This window comes from Cetorhinus maximus, chromosome 14 (assembly GCF_964194155.1).
Source record: "Cetorhinus maximus chromosome 14, sCetMax3.hap1.1, whole genome shotgun sequence".
In the NCBI taxonomy this organism is placed as follows: Eukaryota; Metazoa; Chordata; class Chondrichthyes; order Lamniformes; family Cetorhinidae; genus Cetorhinus; species Cetorhinus maximus.
In genome coordinates this window covers 27,849,048-27,874,552 of record NC_135892.1, presented here as the reverse complement: position 1 = coordinate 27,874,552, position 25,505 = coordinate 27,849,048, and the positions used below count along the sequence as shown (strand labels likewise).

The 25,505-nt window shown below is 44.7% G+C and overlaps 1 protein-coding gene and 1 long non-coding RNA gene across 4 annotated transcripts in view; both read right to left on the bottom strand.

Annotated features, from left to right (window-relative positions):
- Nucleotides 1-25,505, bottom strand: part of prkn (parkin RBR E3 ubiquitin protein ligase) — a 1,436,175-nt gene that overhangs the window by 1,378,124 nt on the left and 32,546 nt on the right. The window lies entirely within an intron of this gene.
- On the bottom strand, nt 22,924-25,022 carry LOC144690111 (uncharacterized). The gene is made up of 2 exons (XR_013578749.1): nt 24,715-25,022; nt 22,924-23,964 (listed from the first exon to the last, which is right to left on the bottom strand). It is a non-coding gene; the product is annotated as an uncharacterized LOC144690111 (long non-coding RNA).

The following is a 25,505-nucleotide window of genomic DNA, read 5'->3' as shown; positions in this document are numbered from 1 at the left end:
AATTGTGCACAATTTCTGCCCTGGATGATGAAGAGTTCCCATTGACAGACAGATCTTGTCTTGGAGCCTTTTACATGTAATTAATAAGGAGGACCTCTCAAAATCTTGTACAGTTAAACCAGCATGACGTTGGCAAACATCAAACTTGCTGAGTGCTAGGATTTGAAATCTAGTCCTATAAAAGTATTGAGACAGTTTGATAGTGCGTTAAGCCTCACTGTAAACCATTGAAAAATGCCACATTTTTCAAGTGTCATTTGTTGTCAATAAAGATATTTTTAAACATGGATTGTGGTAAACTTCTCATTGTTTCAGTATGTCCAAGCTGTAAGTGATTTCATTGTCTTGTGTGGGTCCTTTCACAACTGAGGAGTCTGATGCGGGGTTGGCATGGATGTCCACAGAACCGGCAGGTCATGTTGCAATTGTTGGTGTTTGTGCGTACTTCTGCAGCGCATCACCCCTGGCCTTCTTCTAGGCACGTTGGATATTTGTAAGCTTGTAAGGCTTTTTTTCAGGGTGGCCTTGCATCTTTTGTACTGACCACCTTGATGTTGTTTGCCCTGAGACAGATCCCCAGAGACAATTTGCTTGGGGACTCTGTAATCATCCATGTGGAAGACATGGCCTATTCATCTAAGTTGAATTTTCTGGGTGATTGACTCCATGTTGTTGGGCCCAGCATGATTGAGGACCTTGTTGTTTGTAATTTTGTCCTGCCATCAAACTTTCATGATGAACTTCAGGTGTCTTTGGTGGCGAGCTCCAGGGCTTTGATGTAGCACCTATAGCAGGCCAAGGATTCTGCACCATACAGCAGGGTGGTAAGGACAATGGCCTGGTAGAGTTTGATTTTATTCTTCATCTTACTGCCATGCTGTTTCCAGACACAATTATGGAGTCAGCCAAAAGCAGAACTTGCTTTCTGAATGTGTGCACTGATAGCTTCATCAACAGCAGCATCCCTAGAAAGCACCCTACCAAGACATGATAATTTTTCTATAGTTTTTGAATAGATATGCCTATTGTGTCATAGCATGTGCCTAGTGCTGGCCAAAACATAAACCTCGATCTTGGAGACACTGATTTGGAGACCAAAGTTTTTGGCAGCCCAAATACTCAGAGACTACTCAACCTCTGAACAAGCCAATCAGGAAAATGCCCAACATGACTCCAGTACGAAAGATTCAGATCTAGGCCCTTCAAAATGATCATGGGTCCCAGTGTAGGACCTTGATAGCTGTTTTACAAAGATAATGCTTTCATCCTCTAGATTATGGCTGTTTAGTGTGAGCACAGAGCAATCGGGAAATGTAGTGGAAAGTACTAAAGTCAGGAATTGGGTACAAGTGGGAAGAAGGACTTATGCAGGCTCCTGAGGTGCATCATCTGATGATCTGGAGACTGGAAGATTTGGGCCAGTATAGTTAGGGGAATAGATACTGTTCTCTGCAGCCACAACTGGGAGTTCTGACGTTTATGTTGTCTGGCCGGGGCCAGGATTTAAGACAACCTCTTGTGGCTGGAGATGAACTGAGGGGAGGAGGAGGATGCAGGTGATCTACTTACGAGCCACCAGCATAGGTAGAACTTGGAATGGTGTTCTGCTGAGTGAGTTTGAGAAGTTAGGGTCCAAATTAAAAAGCAGAACCTCAAAGGTCATAATCTCTGATTGTTGTCTGCTGATTGGCACAGGATAAGGCAGATTAGAGAATTCAATGCGAGACTCAAAGAATGGTCTGGGAAAAAAGGGTGTCAATTCATGGGGCATATGCACCAGAACCGGGGAAAAGGGGAGCTGTTTCATTGGAATGGGCTCCACTGGGATCAGCCTCTTGGGGATTCATATAACCAGGTGTGTGGATAGGGGTTTAAAGTTTAGACTAAAAGATAGGGAGACAGGGGTCAGGTGAAGGGAGATTTAGAAATCTAAACAGGAAAAGCAAGGCAATAGAGCAGCTGAGCAATCCGGGTGAAGCCACGCAGAGTGGGACAGGAAGTGACAGAGAGTTTAAGGGTAATAGGGTATCTGTGAATAAGGCCCTTGCAAAGAATACTGGCTAAAACAATAAAACTAAAGCCTCTTAACTGAATGCACGGAACATTCATTACAAGAAAGAAGAACTGGTGGCTGAAATAGAGATTGGTTTAATACAATCACCATTACAGTGACAAGGCTGCAAGGTGACCAAGGTTGGGAAATAAATGTTGCAGGGTACACAACATTTTGAGAAGACAGGAAGAATGGAAAAGGAAGAGGATTATCCCTCATGATACAGGATGACATAAGGACAGTAGCAAGAAAGGATCTTGGTTTAAAAGATCAGGAAGTAGAATCAGTATGGGTGGATGTTAAGAATAACAAGAGTCAGAAAAAGGTGGTGGGAGTAGTTTATAACCCCCTAACAGTAGTTATACCGTTGTACAAGAAATATTGGGAGATTGGAACAAAGGCAATGTAATAAACATGGTAAACTTTAATTTTCATATAGACGATCCAAATTAAATTGGTAAAGGTAGTCTGGAAAATGAGCTTGTAGGATGCTTTTGCAACAGCTTCCTACTGCAGTAGTAAATAACCAGTGAGAAACATTCCATTCCCATTAGTTAAAAAAAATTCAAAATGTTCTAAGAAAAAGATGCAACAATTAAAAATCAAAAACTCACAAACATTTGTGGCTTACTGGGGAAGTTAAGGATAGCATTGCTTTAAAAGAAGAGGCTTATAATGTTGCAAAGAATAGCAGTAAATTTGACATTTGAGAGTGTTTTAGAAATCAGCAAAGGGCATCCAAGAAGTTGATAAAAAGGGAGAAAATAGAATAAGAAAGTAAGCCAGCCAGTATATAAAAACTAATTGTAAGAACTTTTACAAGTATATAAAAAGGAAGAGAATAGCCAAAGTAAACATTGGTCCCTCAGAGGCAGAGACAGGAGAAATTATTATGGAGAATGAGGAATTGGTGGAAATATTGAACAAATATTTCATGCCTGTTTTCACAGTAAAAGAAACAAATTACATAACAGAAAAAGAGGGAACAAAGAGGCTAACAAGAGTGAGGAACTTAAAGTAATTCATATTAGCAGAGAAGAAGTATTAGAGAAATTTAAGGGCCTAAAAGCCAAAAATTCCCCATGATGACCTGTAGCAGGCATGTCCAACTCCTGGCCAGTGGGCCAGATCCGGTCTGCCAAGCTTCTGTATCTAGCCTGCGGAACCAGCGTTCAATCTACGGGTAAGTTCAATGAAAGATTATGCAAGGAGCTGCTCCTCCAATCACGGGCCATTTCTCTCCTGCGTTTGCTGATGATAGGCTCACCAGTGCTCTCTACCTCCTTTGGCCACGGTCTCTCTTCTCTCTTTCTCTTGCCCTCCTGTACAAATGCTGGCCTCCTAAAGGGACAAAGGGGTCAAGATGGTGGAGCAGGCCTGGGAGGCCACAAGGAACATCAGAGTTACAGCAACCACGTCCACCTGGCCCCCCCATCCGGGGCAGCTAGAGTCCCAAACAGGGTGGAGTGAGGAAGCTCATCTCTTCACAGCATCGGGCATTCCTCCTCAGCAGTAAGATGTCCAAACCTCCTGGGCCCAGATGGGGAGCGAGTGAGTCTGAGCAAGTGAGCCTGTATGAGTGAGTCATTATAAGTGAGTGAATGAGTCTGTGTGAAAGTGAGTCTATGTGAGAGGGTGTGAGTGACACTGTGTGAGACAGTGCGTGAGAGAATGAGTGGGCTTTGACTGGTAGAGGTGTTGCCATGCAGAATGTACCAGGGAACAGTTAACTGCCAAGCTTTTGTTTAAATTCAGACCAGACAGGTCAACTCTGATTGGTGAAGCCGTTGCCATGTGTAATGAATCAGGAAATGGCTGTTCACCAAGCTTTTGTTTAGTTGAAAAAAGGGTCAATGCGTGGACACGTTCATTGTGTTTGCAAAGGACAAGGCCCTGTGTGTGAACATACTTAGCTTCTAGCATGCATAAGTGAGCCATACTGCAAGCCCGACTGATAATCTTAAATTAATTGTCAGTGCCACGTGTTAGTGAGCATAAGAATAGGAAGATTGAACAGTTCAACACGTGGCTGGAGAAATGGAGTGGAAGGGAGGGCTTTAGATTTCTGAGGCATTGGGACAGGTCCTGGGCCAGGCGGGACTTGTACAAGAAGGACGGGTTACACCTTAACAAGATTGGGACTAATGTCCTTGCACAGAGGTTAGCTAGTGCTGTTGGGGAGGGTTTAAACTAGATTGATGGTGGGGTGGGAACCTGAGAGGAAATTCAGATTGGAGAGGAGAAAAACTGGCAGTGGGAAGTAGAGAAGTATCAACTGAAAACAAGGATATATCAGAGAGTAGTTAGAATACTTGGAGAGTTTGATAGAATTAGAGCAGGCAATGGGTAAGTCATTAGACGAGGTCAGAATAAGGGGGAAAGTGAAAATGCCTAAATCAGGGCTAAGGTGCATGCATGAAGAGTAGTTAATAAGATTAGTGAATGGCAGGCACAGGTTGACAAATGGAATTATGACATTGTTGCTATAACAGAGACCTGGCTCAAAGAAGGGCAGGACTGGGCCTTAAATATTCCTGTGTACAAAGTGTTTAGGAGAGACAGGAAAGGAAGAAAAGGGAGTGGGAGTGGCATTAAAGAACTGGAGAGAATCTCTCTGACTAGAGGTAAGGAATGACGAAGGTATAATATGGGGAGGTGATGGTGTCGTGGTATTGTCACTGGACTTGGTAATCCAGAGACCCAGCGTAATGCTCTGGGGACCTGGGTTTGAATCCTGCCATGGCAGATGATGGAATTTGAATTCAATAAAAATCTGGAATTAAAAGTCTAATGATGACCATGAAACCATTGTCGATTGTTGTAAAAACCCACCTGCTTCACTAACGGCCATTAGGGAAGGATAAATCTGCTGTCCTTACCTGGTCTGACCTACATGTGACTCCAGACCCACAGCAATGTGGTTGACTCTTAAATGCCCCTGAACAAGGGCAATTGGGATAGGCAATAAATGCTGGCCCAGCCAGCGAAGCCCACATCCTGCGAATGAATATATTAAGAAAAACATTGATTGGTGTAGTATATAGACCACCAACTAGTGGAAGGGATGTAAAGAAACAAATTTGCAAAGGAATTATGGAGTTGTGCAAGAATTATGGAGTAACCATAATGATGGGCTTCAATTATCCAAATATAGACTGGGATGGGAATAGTACAAAGGGACAAGAGTTCCTGGAATGTGTTCAAGACCATTTTCTGCAGCAGTATGTTTCCGGTCCAACAAGAGGACATGCACTTTTGGACCTGATTCTGGGGAATGAGTTGGCCCAAATGGTTCAAATATCAGTGGGAGAGCCTCTAGGGGACAGTGAGGATCGTATCATAAGGTCATGGAAAAGGACAGGGCACAATCCAGAGCAGGGATAATTAATTGGGGGAAAGCCAACTTTGATGGGATGAGAATGAGTCTGAGTCGAGTGAGTTGGAATCAAATGTTGGCAGAATGGATGGTAGCTTAACAATGGGCCACCTTCAAAGAAAAGATATTGCTGGCAATATCAAGATATATTCCCCTGAAGGGGAAAGGTAGGACAAATAAATCCAAAGCGCCCTGGATGTCAAGAGAGAAAGAGGTGAAGATGAAGAGGAGGAAGTGCACGTAGGACAGATGTCAGGTAGAAAATACAATGGAGAATCAGGCTGAATATAGAAGGACCAGAGGGGGTGAAGAAATTATTAAAATAAGCAAGGAGAGAGCATGAAAAGAGGCTGGCAGCTAACACAAAAGGGAATCCCGAGTTCTTCTATAAGCATGTAAATAATAAAAGGGTGGTAAAAGAAAGATTAGGGCCAATTAGGGACAAAAAATGTGACTTGCATGTGGAGGCTGGAGAAATGGCGGAGGTTTTTAAGGAGTATTTTACATCTGTCTTTACAAAGGATGAAGATGCTGTCAAGGCCTAGGTGAGAGGCGAGGTAACTGGTACAGCAAAAGAATTTAAAATTGAGAAGGAGGAGGTGTTAGAAAGGCTATCTTTACTTAAAATAGATAAGGTACTAAGACCGGATGAGATGCATCCAAGGGTGCTGAGGGAAGTGAGAGTGGAAATTGCAGAGGCACTAGTGACAATCTTCCAGTCTTCCTTAGACACAGGGGAGGTGCCAGAGGACTAGAGAATTGTGAATGTTACACCCTTGTTCAAAAGATGGTGCAAGCATAAAGCTGGCAACTACAGACCAGTCAGTTTGACCTTAGTGGCAAGGAAACTTCTGGAAATTATAGTTCGGGTTAAAATCAAAGTCACTTAGACAAGTCAGGATAATTAAGGAAAGCCAGCATGGATTCATTAAGGGAAAATCATGTTTACCTAACTTGCTGGAGTTTTTTGAGGAGGTAACAGGGAAGGTTGATACGGGAGATGCTGTTGATGTGATGTATATGGATTTTCAAAAGGCATTTGATGCAGTGCCACACAACAAACTTGTGAGCAAAATTCTAGGTCATGGAATAAAAGGGAAAGTAGGCACTTAGATAAGAAATTGGCTGAGTGACAGGAAACTGAGAGTAGTGATAAATGGTTCCTTTTCAGATTGGAGGAAGGTTTGTAGTGAAGTTCCCCAGGGGTCAGTGTTGGGACCCTTGCTCTTCCTGATATATTAATGACCTATACTGTGGTGTGCAGGGCCTGATTTCAAAATTTGCAGATGATACAAAGATTTTAAATGTTGTCAATTGTTATGAGGATAGTCTTGAATTTCAAAAGGACATAAACATGTTGGTGGATTGGGCAGACAAGTGGCAGATGAAGTTCAATGCAGAGAAGTGTGAGATTATCCATTTTGGAAGGAAGAATATGATAAGACAGTATAAAATAAAGGGAGAGACTCTAAAGGAGGTGCAAGAACAGAGAGACCTCGGTGTTATGTACATAGGTCATGTACATAGATAGCAGGGCATGTTGAGAGAGCAGTTAATAAAGCATAAAGTATCTAAGGCTTTATTAATAGGGGCATTGAGTACAAGAGTAAGGAGGTCATGTTGAACTTGTATAAGACACTAGTTAGGCCTCATCTGGAGTACTGCATCCAGTTCTGGGTGTCATATTTGAGGAAGGGTGAGAAAGCATTGGAGAGAGTACAGAGGAGATTCACAAAAATGATTTCAGGGATAAAGAACTGTAGCTATGAGGATAGATTGGAGAGGTTGGGGCTCTTTTCCTTGGAGAAAAGAAGGCTGAGAGGAGACTTGATAGAGGTATTCAAGATCCTGAGAGGTATGGACAGGGTAAGTCGTGAGAAACTGTTCCCACTCAAGAGAGCATCAAGAACCAGAGGGCACAGATACAAAATGCTGAATCTTGGGGTAAATGTGATTTGAGGAAAAAATTTTTCACCCAGAGGGTGGTTGGAATCTGGAACAAACTTCCTGAGAGGGTGGTGGAGGCTCGATCGAGGTATTCAAAAGGGATTTGAATTGTTACCTGAAAAGAAATAATGTGCAAGATTACGGCGATGAGGCAGGGGAGTGGGACTAGGTGGAATGCTCTTTCAGAGAGCCAGTGCAGACTCGATGAGCCGAACGGCATCCTTCTGCTCTGTAAAGATTCTGTGATTCTATAATTATTAGCGAAATCAGGATTATTTAGCAAGTGTTGTCCAATCACAGAATCACATCTAACATTGGAGACTATGTTCTGAGTTTTGCAATTGGCATGGGCTGGTTGAGTATGGTCAGTACTTAACTTTCATTTTTTCGATTTTATCCGTTTGTGCCGCTATTTCGCCTCAATAAATGACCGCATCATAAACAATACCTGCTTGAAACATGCCCGCACTGTCATCTTACTTTAGTGGAAATGGCTTGACAATGCAATTAATGAGGCCACCAAACACGTAGGAAATCTCGCTGTACATTTACTCTCCGAAAGCAAGGAGTTGTTCTTGCGCATGGCTTCAATTTTGGTGTGCCTTCATCCAACATCAAAGAGGAACAGGTATTTGCTGGGTTCGAAGTCCTCTATTCCCTATTGTGGCTATCCTGCCACAAACCAGCATCCAATGAAGACACTGAATCCTTGAAAGCGGTCCTAACTGATCTAACGCACACATATTGCAGGATACCCAATGACTTGGCCAATTTTCACATACAGTACCAATGTCTGTTAGCATTGTGAGGCCTCTAGACCAACCCAGACATACATATCTGTAAGCTTGACAAAGGGACTGGAATAGTCATCCTTAACAAGTGTGACTAAATCAACAAAATGATCACCATTCTTAATGACAGGTCAAAATTCATGTCCATTGGAGCTGCTGCGAAGCATAATGGCACAGCCCTGCTCAAATGCAGGTTACAAAAATTCTTGTTGGACTTGTGTAAGAGTAATGAGCTGCCTGGTGATGTGTATGATAGGATTCATCCTCACAGTTCACTGCGTACATGTATGTATGGGCTGCCCAAGTCACACAAAAGTGATGTTTCTTTATGCCCTATCTTATCTATGACTGATCCTGTAAAACATGAAGTGGCCAAATGGTTGAGTGAGTTGCTACAAACAGTTCTGAGCTAGTTTTCCACATGCAGGGTGAAGGATTCCTTCACCTTCACAAAGACCATACAGGAATTGCATATTGATAGCAATGCCATGTCAGTGTGCTCATTCAGCATTGCTAGGCTATTCTCTAATTTACCTCTCAAGGTAAATCAACTTTTGCACCACGTCACTATATCATGACGATCTAGGCATGCCACCATTGTCTGAGCCTATATTCACTGAACTTATGAACTCAGCAACCTGTGCAGTCGAGTTCAGTTTTAATGACACCATGTATGTCTGAATAGATGGTGTTGCCATGGGATCCCCTCTGGGCCCAGCCCTCGCCAACATCTCTGTCAGTTTCCACAAGAAATGTGTCTTCGATGGAGTGACCCCTAACCTACCCCTTGCATATTTCTGATACGTGGATGATATGTTTGCTATATTTGAATCTGCAGCTGCATGTCAGGATTTCCTTACAGACCTTAATGGGCTCCTTCCTGCACTGAAATTTACCTTTGAAATGGAGCAGTCAAATGAGCTCCCTTTCCTCGACATGCTGGTTGAGATGTCTACCAATGGGTTCTCTATTATAGGTATACCCATGATACTGTTAGGGAGATAGTTCCAATATTTTGATCCAGTGACAGTAAAGGAATGGTAACATAATTCCAAGTCAGGATTATGAATGATATGGAGGGGAACTTAAAGGTGATGGTGTTCCCATGCATCTTCTACCCTTGTCCTTCTACGTAGTAGAAGTTGCAGATTTGGAAGGCCATTTGGAATTCCTTGCTCCAGACTTCCTAATCATTGAGTATATTCAAGACTGAGCCAAATAGATTTCTGAATTTCAGGAAATCAAGGGATGTGAGTGCAGGCAGGAAAGTAGAATTGAGGCAGAAGATCAACATGATCATATTGAATGGTGGAATAGGCTCGAGGGGCCAGATGGTCTATTCCTGTTCCTATTTCTTATGTACTATTGTTACTACCACATAAGGTGGGGTGAAATGACTGCTCTATTGTGCCACTCCAGGTCTGACCATAGCAGGGTTTTTTCTCTGAAATTATAAGGATGAAGGAATTAACTCAATGTCTGTGCATAACCATTCATGCGCTGATTGCAAAGAAACCGATCTAACAGGCTTTTTTGAGTTTAAATAAAAGGGGTTAGTTTTTATTGAGCTACAAACCCACCCAGGTAAAGATATAAGATATTTTAAAAGGTAAACCCACGTCCAAACCTTCACAAGACACACACACACACAAACTTGTAAAATTACAAGTTAAACAGTAGGAAGTTACTTTTGAACCAATTTAAAATTCACTACCAAAAGGTAAACGAAAGGGAGTTCCTTCACTGGTACCCATGGCTGTGGCACAATTTTTCCATGGTGGTCTTGAAATTTCAGTGGCGTTCAAGGCCATTTAAACTGAAATTTCTGGAGACAGTCCCTTTTTTAAATGTAATCCATCTTTTCCAAAAGTTGATAATTTTTGCACCTGATGCTCCTTTCATTTGAAAATTCTCTATCTCTCTGCTGGATTTCAAACTGCAATAGAGATAGGGTCTTGAACTTGAGAGAGGGGGAAGAGAGATCATTTATGCTCCATTGGCAGTGTTCTTCCAGACTTCTGCTTAGCAGCTTGGAGTGCTGTAATATGACATTTGAAAATGTCTATTCAAGTCACATGACCTCTCTCCCCATAATGATTTCAGAAGGTTAGCTCAAGTCTAGACAGACCATGGCTTTGTTGCATGGCTCAGGTGATTAGCTTGTGTAATGTCCCAGCTATTAACTCCTGAATGATCCATCATCCATCTTGATGAGATAGGAAAAACACCTTTCATATAGCTATTGTCCCGGTAGACTTTCTGGGTGGAATTTTCCGTCCTTGTTGGCGTCAGGCGTCATGGTGGGCATGAGCAGACATTATGGCGGGAAGGCCAAAAGTCGGTTTCACACAGCCTTGACACCAGTTTGTGATCATCTGCTTCGCCCGCCAATGGCCAAAAGCCTTTCCCACCATCACGAATGTCACTTTAATACATCTGCATATCATTATAAGCCCTGCTTGCAGAATCATCAGCCCACATCAAATTTACTACCCACGTCAGTGGGAAAACACGCCAGTGCAGAATACAGCTTGACAAGTATAATGTGCAGAAGCCAGGAATTACTGTCAGGGCCTTGTTCACATCACAGACATCCGAGAAGCAAAAGATGCTGGAGTCTTACAGCTACCGGGCCCTGGAAGAACATGTGCATCGCATGCTGGGTGGATTCTCATGGACATTGGTCCACTGTGAAGCAGCTCATGGAAGGTGTAAGGTCACTGTTGAGGGTCTATTTTGGGACATCAGTGTCCTGGCCATGGGCTGCTACCATTGATCGTTGAGGGGGTGGAGAGGAAGGTCTAGCTGTGAGTGGGAGAGGAAAGTGTACCAGGAGGGGGGAGTGGGGGTGGGAGAGGAAGATCCAGGTTTGACAGGTAGAGGAAGGTGTACCAGGTGGGGGGGGTGAAGTTGAGAAGGGGGAACAATGATTTTGCAACCATCTTGCAAAATCGAAAGTGAAAGGAGCCTCGTGTTAAGCGGGAACAAGTGCTGCATGAGAGTACAATTAGTAGGTGGGCAGAAATGCAGGTCAACTCAGGTGGACAACTAAAATGGAACCCTAGCAGGCAGCATGAAAGTGCTCAGGACATTGAGATCAGTATGAGGGGGGGAAGGGTCCGTGCGCATGGGAGAATGCTTGCATGAGGCTCTGAAAGGCTGTGCCACGCACACATTTCTCCCTCCCAAAACACTTGTGGGCATCTGGATGCAGCTGATCTACTAATGGGGGTGCATGCAGGGGGAGGACTCACAAAGCCTGTAAATGGAGCTGAAAGACACCATTACACATTATTCAGTGTAATTGAATATACGTTCAGATTATAAAGTGACAAAATGTGTTCATCCATGCAACCACTTGTGATCAGAATTTTTTAACTTTTCTAGGCCTACAACTTTTTCCAGGTGCTGCCCTGACATTCACAGCAGGGGTGGAGACAGCCTGTGCAATGGTTGGCTCTGTTGCCTCTGATGACTTTGACGTGGATCCTCTGCAGAGCCGAGGCCTTGGGGGCTCAGGCTTGCTTTGGCTGTCCTCCTGTTAGCCTGCTGCTCCCTCTGCAGTGACAGAGGACTAGGTTGAGGGGTCACAGGCAAAGGGGCCTCAGAGGGAGAGGACAGCCTCTGAGATTCCTGAGTGGATGACCCAGGGGTGTCCAGTTGCTGCACCTCCTCCCTTTGGGTGCCCAAGGGTTTCAACTTGACTCCTTGAGGGGAAGGACCATATGGAAGGACATCGAGGTGCCCTGTTTCCCTCTCGCATTGCCACTGCAGGAACTCACCCATGGCTACCGTGATGGAGTGCAGGTCTGCGAGCATCTCCGTGTTCTGCTGGACCAGGCATCTCTACGGTGTCCGCAATCCTTCACCTGAACATGTCCATACATGCACATGTGGGCACCACTTCAACAGAGAGCAGGTGGTCACACTCCTCTGACTCACGTGCCACTCTGTTGAGAACTTCCAACCGCTCAGCATGATGTATCCCACCTTCTGCTGAATCTCCAGGAGGAGTTGGAAGGCCGAATCCAGAGGCTTATCATCTGGCCCGGACCTCACAGATACCTGATCCCCAGCAGTCCTCCGAGTGCCAGGGAGCTCAGCTGAATGTGCCTCCTCCTGCTGCGGACATGTGTCCGTGCTGTAAGCAGCACATTGTGAACCCATGCCTGCTCTAGATCGAGATCCCACCGAGGTGTGTGTCTCTGCGCTGGTGGAGGGTGTAGATAAACACTGTAACGAGTCCTCCAGGCTGCTTATTTCCAGCTGTTCAATGGAGGAGGTGTTCTCTTGGCTGGATGGAGCTGAGGGCCAGCTGTCTGAGGGTCTCAGTTGCTTGGCAGAGCTTCCTGTGAACCAAAGTAGAGATGATTAGTGCATGGCAGCAGAGTAAAAAGCAGGAGATAGAGCACTCACAATTGCATTGAGAGAGGGATGATGTGGTGCAGGATCCTCACATGGGTATTCGCCGCCAACCTCACCTTCGTTGCAGGCACGGCCCATGTCCTCACCAGTTAGCACGATAGCAAGCTCCTCAAAGTGAGTGAGAGACCTAATGTGGGTCACTCCACACCTGATCTGGGGCCTCTCCCTGCTGCGGTGAGCCAGCTTCTCCTGCATGAAAACAGATGGAGAGAGTGTGAGCAGGACAGTGTGGCACTATCCATTATGTCCACAGTAAGCATGGTACTGTATGGATTGTTTGTGTGGTGAGCAGAGCCATGGAGGGGTTGAGGACATGACCTCCAGAGGATATCAGCCTGATGAAGATGTGAGGGTCTGTGTGAAAGTTAGTGGTGTTGTCCCTTGTGAGATCCCTGTGGATGTGTGATGGGTTTGTGCGTGTGTGACTTGAGAGTGATGAGAAGAGTGACTTACCCTGGTGGAGCGGATGAGACCATTCATCCTCTTTCTGAACTGGGTGGCTGTCCTCTTTGTCAGGGCGTTGGCGCTGACCGCTGCTGTCACCACCTCCCATGTTAGATTGGCGACCTTGCTTGCTGGACTTTGCCCAGAATGGGGGTAGAGGACATTGCAGCAGTTCTCTATTGCATCCAGTAGGTGCATGAGGGAGGCATCGCTAAATCTGGGGGCAGCATGCTTCCTCCCTTTGACAGCAGCTTCCTATCCCTTGAAGAGTGCTAGCTGTTTGCAGGGGCGGCATTTAAATATGGCACCCGGTTTACTGAAGGACTGAGGTGACGGTGAGGCGGGCGAATCAAAGGACACCCCTCCACTGACTGGGCATGTTTCCCAGGAATGCATAATTAATGAGGTGGGATTGGAACGATATGGTGCGAAAACTTGCCATTGTGGCCATAGGGTAAAACGTCCTTTTTCCTGCCCGCTAACACACTTAGTGCAAACCTGTGATGATTCCGCCCTCTGTCTCCGTTTGAGAGGTAGCTTTATGGAAATTCAAATGGTGAGGTCTAGTATAGGTTCAGTAAATCTTTTGACATAGTTGTTGACTTCAGCAGGTGTGAAATTCCATAGGAGGTGCTGTTCAGGAGATAGTTTGAAGATTTTGGCTCAGCAATGGCGAAGGAATGGTAACATAATTCCAAGTCAGGATTGTGAATGACAGGGAGGGGAACTTAAAGGTGATGGTGTTCTTGATTGTAATTCACATTGGAACTTTCCAGAAACTGGTCAACTTGGAATGTCAGATGTCAGGTGACTTGTGGCAGCCATCTTAAGTCAGTATCTTTGTTTGCTTTTTAAAAGTCCTTTTTAAGCAGTTTAATATATGTTTGATCAGCAGATGAAATTATTGATTAATATCACACATCTACAAGTCACATCATCGTGACACAATGTTTAGGAATTAAACAGCAGTCGTTTCTGCTATGCAGTTGCCATAGTTTTGAAAATGTTGACCCTATTTTCCTTTTTTCTTTATCTTTCATTTTCTCATTTTAATTTCCTTCCTACTGTTTACTATTTGCTCTGTTGAATGTCTCACATTTTATTTGCTTTTTCTTTATTTATTCATCACTCAGGTTCAATTTTATTTTAATGTCCTTTACATGTAATCATTTCACTTGTTGCCATTGATCTCGCTACATCATTCATAATTGTACTTTCTGAATACCTCACTTCCCATTTAGATTATGTTTCTTCTGCCTGTCTCTAACTTTTCTTCATCACTTAGCTTCTACTGTGGTTACATCGGGTCATTTCAAATGGCAGCCCTTAGATTTGTATCTATTACCATGATTTGTAACTAGTATAGGTTATAAGGTCATTTCACTCTCAATAATGACTATGGACAAATTCTGCTTGCAAAAAGATAATGTAAACTTGTACAGAGAGTACAAAAAACGAGACATGTCATGGGAGCAGCTAGTAGTGAAAGAAGCAGCTTCACGGAGACCCACTACACAAATGAGACAATCTGCCAACAATAATCATCATAAATCAGTTGAGCAGTGGAAATTCGCTACTTTTTCAAGCACAATAATGCAAATCAGATGATCTATTAAACCAATGCGTTTGGATATTTTGCTTAAAACTCATCCTTAATCTTTAATTTTATTACTTAATTAAAATCATGAGAAGGAAAATGAAAAATCATGAAAAGTACATTTTTTAAAAATTCTTTCATGGGATGTGGGCGTCGCTGGCTAGGCCAGCATTTTTATTGCGCATCCCTAATTGCCCATGAGAAGATGGTGGTGAGCCGACTCCTTGACCGTTGCAACCCATGTGGTCTAGGTACACCTACAGTGCTCTTTGGGAGGGAGTTCCAGGATTTTGGCGGTGAAAGAGAGGGAACAGCGATATAGTTCCCAGTCAACATGGTGTGTGGCTTGCGGGGGAACTTGCAGGTGGGGGTGTTCCCATGCATCTTCTGCCCTTGTCCTTCTAGGTGGTAGAGGTTGCAGGTTTGGAAGGAGCCTTGGTGAGTTGCTGCAGTGCCTCTTGTAGATGGTACACACTCCTGCCACTGCGCATTGAAAAGGGAGTGGATGTTTTTTTGTTGTGGATGAGGTGCCAATCAAATGGTGGATGGTGTGAAGCTTTTTGAGTGTTGATGGATCTGCACTCATCCAGGCAAGTGGACAACATTCCATCACACTCCTGACTTGTGCCTTGAAGATGATGGACAGGCTTGGGGGAGTCAGGAGGTGAGTTATTCTCTGCAGAATCCCCAGCCTCTGACCTGTTCTTGCAGACACAACATTTATATGGCTAATCCAGTTCAGTTTCTGGTCAATGGTAACCCCCAGGATGTTAATAGTGGGAAATTCAGCGACGGTGATGCCATTGAATGTCATGGGGAAATGGTTGGATTCTCCCTTGTTGGAGATTGTCATTGCCTGGCATTTGTGTGCCACAAATGTTATTTGCCACTTATCAGCCTAAGCTTGAATGTTCTCCATCTCTTTTCATTTCATTTCATTTATTCAATTAGCTTTCAAAAAGATAAGATTCTCATCCTGAAAAGCTTCAATAAAACAATCAGTTCTTGAATAGCTTGTTCCAAAAGCTCTCTTTTTGGTATTCCCTGATTGAGCACTGAGCAGCTTGAACTGCTATATAAAATATATATTTACAATATAAACTAGACGAGGGAAAATTTAATACTTTAATATTTTTGCTGCCACTTTTGGTACTTCCAGTGACATGGATTACATCAAAATTTATATCAAATGTACACAAGCACTATGAATATGTTTCACTAATAACTCACAGGCACTCTAGCTATTCAATAGACAGGATTGTGCTACTATGTAAATTATGTATTTACAATATAAACTAGAGTAGGGAAATTTTAATACTTTAATATTTTTGCTGCCACTATTGGTAATTCCGGTGACGTAGATTACATCAAAATTTATATCAAATGTACACAAATACTCTGAATATATCTCACTAACAACTCACAGCACCCGAGGCATTCAATACAGCCAACCATCTGTGAACGGCAGAGTAGCAGTACTAAAGGAGGGTGGAGCTCAGGTGTGCTACCTAGTCTGTGACAATCTATAAAAACAGTTAACCATCTACAATGGCACTGAATATCATCACAAAGTGTTTTGGTACTGACAAGCTAACAGACCATTCTGGGTTCAGTGATCAGTAATGAACCAAAATGAGCTAACAATCTGATGGTAAAAGAATACAGTATTTAATCGTAGGTTCGAGAGCGAAAAGGAAGAGTCACAAACCAGGCTTTTAAATATGAGTGAGGCAAACTTCAAATGGATGATAAATTAATTAATTGCAGTAAACTGGACTGAACTGTTAAGGGATGAACTTTTAGACCAACAGTAGGAAGTACTCAAAGTTGCATCTGGTACAATATAAAACCAGCACACATTGCTAAAAGACAAAGAACCTACTTGTGCAGTTAAGCAACCATGGACAACAAATGAGACAAGAGAGAGTGTCAAGCTAAAACATACAAACATATGAATTAGGAGCAGGAGTAGGCCGCTTGACCCCTTGAGCCTGCTCCACCATTCAATTATATCATGACTGATCTGAATGTAGCCCCAACCCCACGTTCCTGCCTATCCTCGATAACCTTTCACTCCCTTGTTAATCAAGAATCTATCTAACTCTGTCTTAAAAATATTTGAAGTCTCTGCTTCCACTGCCTTTTGTAAATAGAGTTCCAAAGACTCACAAGCTTCATCTCTGTCTTAAATGAGCGACCCCTTTTTTTAAATGGTGACCCCTAGTTTTAGATTCTCCCACAAGAGGAAACATCCTCTCCACATCCACCCTGTCAAGACCCCTCAGGATCTTAAAGGTTTCAATTAAGTCACATCTTACTCTTCTAAGTTCCAGTGGACACAAGCCTAAGCTGTCCAGCCTTTCCTCATAAGACAACCCGCCCATTCTTGGTATTAGTCCGGTAAACCTTCTCTGAACTGCTTCTAATGCACTTACATCTTTCCTTAAATAAGGAGACTTGTATTGTACACAATACTCCAGATGTGGTTTCACCAATGCCCTGTACAACTGAAGCATAACCTCCCTACTTTGTAATCAATGCCCTTCATAATAAATGATGACATTCTATTAGCTTTCCTAATTACCTGCTGTACCTGCACACTAACCTTTCGTGATTCATGTACAAGGACACCCAGGTCTCTTTGAATCTCAGAGCTCTGCAACCTCTCAACATTTAAATAATAAGCTTATTTTTTATTCTTCCTGCCAAAAGGAACAATTTCACATTTGTCCGCATTATACTCCATTTGCCAGGTCTTTGCCCACTCACTTAACCTATCTATGTCCATTTGTAGCCTCCTTACATCCTCTTCACAATTTGCTTTCCTACCTACCTTTGTGCAGTCAGCAAATTTAGCAACCATTCCTTCAGTCCCTTCATCCGAGTCATTTACATAAATTATAAAAAGCTGAGGCCCCAGCACTGATTTCTGTGACGCACCACTCGTCACATCCTGTCAACCAGAAAAAGACCCATTTATGCTAACTCTCTGCTTCCTGTTAGCAAGCCAATCTTCTATCTATGCCAATATGTTACCCGTACACCATGAGCTTTTATTTTCTGCAATAACGTTTGATGTGACACTTTATCGAATGCCTTCTGGAAATCTAAGTACAGTACATCCACTGGTTCCCCTTTATCCACAGCACATGTGACTCCTTCAAAGAACTCCAATAAATTGGCTAAACGTGATTTCCCCTTCAAAAACCCATGCTGACTCTGCCTGATTGCCTTGAATTTTTCCAACTGCCTTGCTATAACATCTTTAATAATAGCTTCTAACATTTCCTTATGATAGATGTTAGGCTAACATCTATACAAATGCAAGGAAAAATGAAAATCCAACAGATTGGGAGAGCTACAACAGCAACAAGGGGATAAAAGTAAGAAATCAGATACAGTATGCCAAGATAGAAGCATAAAAAAAAATTCAAGGGGTATTTAAAGCTAACAGTAAAAGCTTATATACACACAAACACACATTAAAAGAAAGAAAAGTAATAGTAAACGTGCGTCCAATAAAGATGAATACAGGCAAAACTAAAATGACTAGCAAGGAAATGAATACTTCTCACATGAATACTGTTTGGCTGGGATTTTCCAGTCCCAACAGTAGTGGGTGTAATGACAGGTGGTGGGGGGTGAAACAATGTAGCAGGAGCTGAAAAATCGGTTTTCCCCTGGCGTGAAATGACAGGGGGAATGTGCGCTCCCACCCATCATGGTGGGTCGCCATTCCAGCCAGAGGCTGGCGTGAAACCATTTTGCAACCTGTTAATGGATTCAGTTGCAGCCCCGACCAGAATTGTTATCCCCTCCCCAACATCCAATTATCCGTGCCATCAGCGGGATATCATACTGGCCCAGAACACATCTGGACCAACATGGCATGGACATGTTGGGACTCACCTGGAAGAAGGCCTGGGGCAGCTTGCGGAGAGTGGAAGGTGGAGGCCTCCAATGACCGTGGACCCTGGAACACCAAGGGCAGCAGTGGGTGGGTGGAGCATCTACCACATGGATCTTCATGCTGCAGGAGCTTCCAGGGCATGGATCCTTGTGCTGCTGGAGCTTCTAGGATGTGGATCTTCGTGTTGATGGAACTTCTAGGGCGTGGACCTTTATGCTGAAGGAGCTTGTAGGACATGGATCTTTGTACTGCTGGAGCTTCTAGGACATGGTTCTTTGTGCTGTTGGAGCTTCTAGGACATGGAGCTTTGTGCTGCTGGAGCTTCTAGGATGTGGATCTTTGTGCTGCTGGAGCTTCCAGAAAGTGCATCTTCATGCTGCAGCTGAATGGCTGCATGAGGTGCTATTGGCGGTGATGGTCTGTGCTGGGAGGCAGAAATAGACAGGGAGGAGAGAAATGAAGAGGTGTGGCAGGTATGGAGGCCTAGAGAAGGGTGGGGGAAGTTGGAGGTGGTCGGGGAAAGAGAGAGATGCTGCGAGGGTCATGAAATGGGTGAGGTGATTTATGGAATAGGAGGATGGGAAGTGCCGTGGTGGACTTTGGGTGAAGGGGGCTGGGTGTGCGGGTGTGAATGGGCATGGGGGGGTGCATGCAGGTGTGAACGGGCACAGGGGGGGAAGAGGGGAAAGGGGTTCAGAGGGAAGGGTCTGTCATGTCAACTGATGAGTCCTGGGGGCAAACTGAGGGAATTGGTGATATGAAGGTTTGTTGAAGGCTAAAGAGGGCAGCGGGAGCCAGAAGGATGAGAGGCTGAGGGTCCTGCGATGACAGGTGAAGAGACGCTGAGGGTTGTTGGAGGGGACTCAGAAGTAAATCCAGATTCTAGGAGTCAGCAGCTGGAGGGGGGCATGTCTATTGTCACAGGGATGGGATCCTTGAGAAGGTAGGGGGTGTCGACATTCACCTGCACGGGACGGAAGGTAATGGGAGAGGGTTGTAGGGTGACTGGGAGGAGGTCAAAGGTCACAGAAGGTCACGCCAATGGTGATGGGAGGGAGGGTGTGGGTCACGGGGGGAGGTTGGAAGATGTTGGACTCTACCTGAAAAGTCACACTCACCGTGGCCGCTTCCAACAATAAGAACCACAAAGTGGAGATCTCGAGATGCTGCATGGGAATTGGGTCATTGGGGGAGGGCGGAGTGGCAGATCAGCTCAACTGGACAACTGAAGGGGAAACTCAGCACAAAGCACTAACAATGCTAAAGTATTTTAACAGATGAGCATGTGAAGGGCAAAGGCTCAGCATGCGCAGGAGGCTTCTTGCACATGGCTCGCAAGGGCCCTGGTAAAGATCTTTGCTTTCCTGCACATGCATGATACTGGGGGCATAGACCCAGCCTGGGGTGTCCCCACTGTAGATGGGGGTGGGTGGCACACAGGCTTAATAACTAAGTATTACAATTTGTTTTTATTCATTCAAGGAGTGTGGGTGTCGCTGGCTAGGCCAGCATTTATTGCCCAGTTGCCCTTGAGAAGGTGGTGGTGAGCTGCCTTCTTGAACCGCTGCAGTCCATGCAGGTACACCCACAGTGCTGTTAGGAAGGAAATTCCAGGATTTTGTCTCAGCAACAGTGAAGTGACGGTGATATATTTCCATGCCAGGATGGTGAGTGGCTTGGAGGGGCACTTCCAGGTGGTGGTGTTCCCATGCATCTGTTGCCCTTGTCCTTCTGGGTGGTAGTGGTCATGGGTTTAGAAGGTACTGTCTAAGGAGTCTTGGTGAGTTGCTGCAGTGCACCTTGTAAATGGTACACACCCGATGTCACTATGCGTCGGTGGTGCAGAAAGTGAATATTTGTGGATGGGGTGCCAATCAAGTGGGCTGCTTTGTCCTGGATGGTGTCAAGTTTCCTGAGTGTTGTTTGAGTTGCACTCATCCAGGCAAGTGGAGAGTATTCCATCGCATTCCTGAGTGTGCCTTGTAGATGGTGGACAGGCTTTGGGGAGTCAGGAGGTGAGTGACCCACCACAAAATTCCTAGTCTCTGACCTGCTCTTGTAGCCACAGTATTTATATAGCTAGTCCAGTTCAGTTTGTGGTTTCAGTTTCAGACCTCATTAAAGTGTATGGGTAGTCTATTTACAAAAGTGTAATAACATTAACGATTATACTGCACCTGCGCAACCACATGTGAAATCATAACTTCTTAATCTTTTGTTCGCTACCACTTCCTCTAGGTGCTACCCCAACCTCTGCAGCAGGGGTGCAGGCAGCCTGCTGAACTGTTTGCTCTGTTGTCTTGGATGATCTTGGCGGGCATACTCTGGAGTTATATGAAGCCCGGAGAGCCCGCTCTTTGGCTCTCCTGAAAATGAGATGAGGACGTAGAGAGGGCTGAGGGATTGGCTGGCTGAGGGCGGCTGTTGCTTGGCAGGGCTCCCTGTGGAGATAATCAGTGATGGTAGCAGAGTCAAAAGCAGGAGAGCAGGCACTCACAGTTGTGTTGAGAGAGGGATGATGTGGTGCAGGATCCTCATGTTGGTGTTCACCACTGACCTCATCATCGCCGCATGCACGGTCCCCGTCCTCACCAGTCAGTGCAATGGCACGCTCCTCAAAGTCAGTGAGGGGCCTAATGTGGGCCACATTCCACTCCAGTCTGGGACCTCTCCCTGCTGATGTAAGCCAGCTTCTCCTGTATGAAAACAGGTGGAGAGATTTTGAGCAGGACACATGGCACTGCGTGGAATGTTTGTGTGGTGAGCAGAGCCATGAGCGGGATGTGGACATGAGTCCCAGAAGCTATAAGCCTGAGTGAGGGTGTGTGTGAGAGTTAGTGGTGTTGTCCCTTGAGGTGTGAGATCCTTGTGGATGTGTGATGGGTTTGTGAGTGTGTGAGTTGAGAGTGATGACGGTTGACTTACCCTGGCAGAACGGATGACAGCATTCATCCTCTTCCTGCACTGGATGGCTGATCTCCTCTGAGCTCTGGTGATGCTGACCGCCGCTGCCACCACCTCCCAGGCTGGATTGGTGGCTCTGGTGGGCCTCCTGCGGCCAGAGCAGGGATAGAGGACATCTCGGCAGCCTTCCACTGTGTGTAGCAGGTGCACAGAGAGGCGTCGCTAAATTTGGAAGCTACCATCTTCTTTGCTTTCGGACCTCCAGACCTGATGTCTGGAGCAGTCCTAATCTGTGGGCATGAAGTAGACTGCGCTCTGGTCTGCTTTAAATATGGCACCCGGAGCAAGGAAGCACTAAGATCATGGCATGGCTGGCAATTCCAAGCCTGTCCACCAGTGTTTCCCATGAATGCATTATTAATGAGGCAGGTCGTGCCGGAAAGGGAATGATTCAGCGCAAAAACCCACCATTGCGCCCTGTGGGTAAAGCAACTTTTTTCACGCCCGCTATCGCACTTAGTGCAAATCTGCAACAATTCCACTCCATGTAAGAAACCCTCCTCTGGTGGAAGCTGACAGAAGTTTGGTTTTTCATGGGAGTGAAACCTTAATTGATATGAAGGTAGGTTTCTTGTCCAATTAGAGCCAATGGGGGCAGGAATGGAAGCAGATCAGGTGAAGTGTGGGACTCATTTAGACACCCACATCAGCCATCACTGAGGTTGCTGGTTGTCCTGAGGGAGAGATCTGCGGTTTGTGCCGAGTCTTTCACTTCACCACAGGGAAACATAATGTCACAGGAGATCTGTTGGCCATTAGGGGAGTCCTCTTCCCGGAGGGTGGCAGGAGGAGGCCACCTCATCATGCAGCAAGGGCACTTCTCTGTTCAGCATCATATCCCTCTGCCTCCAAATCCTCTTCCTCTCTTATACCTCATCCTCATCCTTATCTCCCCCAGTGAGCTGTCCACTTCCAGGGCCCTTTGGTCGTCCAGCTCCACACTTCTCTGGAGAGCTATTTAAAGGAGAGCGCAGCAGACACCACAACAGCCAAGACCCATGCAGGGGGGTATTGGAAAGCAGCATCCAACCAGGATCCCAAAGCCCTCTGAGCCTGCAATGCCTCATCAGTTGTGGATCTGCTATGTTGTCCAGCCTTGGCATTTGTCACCTGGGTGATGAACCCATGTGCAGCCACTGGTGAGATGTCACAGATGTCTGCAGAGACAGGGGAACAGAAATCTGTGACAAAAACAGAAGCAGAAATACCTGGAAAAACTCAGCAGGTCTGGCAGCATCGGCGGAGAAGAGCACAGTTGATGTTTCGAGTCCTCATGACCCTTCAACAGAACAGAAATCTGTGACCATCTGCATAGAGAGTTACAGTCTCCTTCAGCACTGGTTCTCAGTCATCTCCAGGTATCTTCGCCTCTTCCCATAGATCCTGTGCTCAGGATCCTTTTCCTTTTCCTTTTCCTTCGTGATTCTCATCTCTCTCTCCTCAGGCTTCCTGATGCCTGGGACTCTGCCCTACCTGTGCAGGCTGCTGCTCCTCATCTTCAATGGCATTGATTTCTGAGGGTACAGCACTCATTTCCAACTGCACCCTCCCTGATGCTCAGGTGGGGTCCAAACATCCTTGCCCACTGCTCCGTGCTCTTGTGATGCCAGGAGCGTAGGGACTCCCTGAACTGCTAAGTTCTTAATTCTGACACCTCTTCTGACTTGTGATTGGGTTGCTGCAACTTTTATGTCAAAGGGACAAGCCCTTTCACCTATGATCATCATTTATCCTTATCTTCAGAAACTTTTCTGGCCTCCATAACTCACCCCCAACTTGTTGCACAACTCCTAAACAGCCACATCCAGCAAATTTGAAAAACTATAGAAAGACGGGCTTTTTACAAGCCTTGACTTGCTTACTAGGCCTCAACAGGAGTGCAGGTGAGTTTGCAGGCCCGCGCTAACCGGAGTTGGAGTTGACTGACATCAAAAACTGAGGCACGACATCGGCACCACAATATCAATGCCAATTATTTTCAGCCACCTGCCTCCATTCCAACCTGATTTGGGCTACAAAAATCTGGCCCAAAAACTCTACTCATGTGGATTTCTCAGTAAATTGGCTAGGAGACACTAAGTGGTAATGAATCACTATATACAGCAGTTGTGCAAATGAACCCCCCAAAAAATCATGGCTTAACCTTTTATTTTAATGCATTGTTATTATCAGTTTTTTGTATCATTAATGTACTGCTATAAATGTTTTGCAACCACCAATTTACATCAAGCCCTGTCCTGCCACTATCCTACAGAGTTTATGCCTTACCATTGTGCTGCTTTACATCTTTTTCACTTCTTTTCAAGTCTTTCTCATTGTTGACATCACATTAAGAACTTCAGTCACATAGCTTCATGTTTCACTTCTCATCTTTATCATTGGTATCCATCATCTCCCACCACTCATGTTCTCATAGTTTCCCATCACAGAGTTCATAAGGATTTGTAGTGTTTGTTTCTATAATGGCAATTTGTGCGCATGAGCATAACATCAGGTGCCAAGACCTTGCACCCTACCCTACACTTGATTCACACTGCACATGTCTATGGGATCTAGAATCATGTGCACTGATTGTATGCAAGACTCTCAATTCCCCAATGTTTTCTATAAATGAAGGGTCTTCCACATAATAAAGTACAGAAACAGGCTGTTTGGCCTAACTAGTCCATTCCAGTATTTATGCTCGTCTAGCTTTATCAACATAATCCTCTATTCCTCTTTTCCCTCATTGGCTTAGCCTCTCCTTAAATATATCTATACTATTCACCTCAGCCACTCGATACGTTAGTGGGTCCCACATTTTTACCATTCCCTGGCTAAAAACGTTTCTTCTGAATTCTTGATTTTTCGGTGACTATATGTAACTGGAAATGCCTGAGCAGTGTTCCTCATGTTTGCCACTCATTCCAAATGTAACTGGGGGCCCATTATTATTTTTGAATTTAGGGTATCTTTCTAACTGCTGTTTATTTTCCCATAGTAAAGCTGCACAGCAAGCTTGTTGCTTTTCTCATTTTGTCTGTTGTGTTGCTTAGGTACTAAGGGATTTGAACCTGGAGTAATCACTTCCTCAAAGCTATACTGTAGCAGGAAGCCAAATTGTTTGCCCATTCTATGCTGCCTATACAGGAATACCTTTGGCTATTCCTTTATTTGAAGGAAGATCAGACGAGGCATGGCAGCTACATTGACAACTTCTTCACTTACCAATCATCCATCTTTATGTTGTTATCCATCTGTATAGGGTCAGGCAGTGCAATGCACCTGTAAGCGAAGACAATGTAGTCCCTAGGAAGCAATCAAAGTAGTTGGCCCAATCTTGTAACCCCTTCGTGGCAGGGGTGTTCCCATTAGTGCCTGAATGCTAACTGCTGCCTCAAATTTTGCTTCCTTTGAATAACAGCAGAGAATGCATGATTTATGTCATGGTTCAAGGCACAGTTGCATTACCCAAGTCAAAAATGCTTTTTTTGCACAAAATATTAAAGTTATCAATTGTTCCTCAAAAACAATCAGCACAACTACTCTGCCAAGGGAACTTTGCAAGACCCAACCAAAAAAAGCAGAAAACATATCTGCATATGTAACCAATCATACAGAGGCAATGCAACAGCCATCTGCAAAGGATTATGCATTCCTGAAACATCCAATGCCTGTCAACTCCACTGGTGACCCACATCTTGATAAAACTGACTGATTTGACCATTGCAATAAGCCTCATATTTTGAACAAAGGATGGGGAAAAAATTATTCTTTTGCATTTTTCAGGCAAACGACAGGTGCGAAAAGGCCCAGGAGGGCAGTTTCCCTATTAGGTAACCATGCAATTTTCTTGGAAAAAAGGGAATTCCACATTGTTGTTATTTCTTCTGTCAGTTTAGTGAATGAGCACCTTTGTTTACAGACAGGGCTATGAAGATCACAGCGGGCTAAGTTCAGGATAGGGGGGGGCATCCTGTTCTTAGATAATCATTATGGCCTGAATTTTCACTATGACA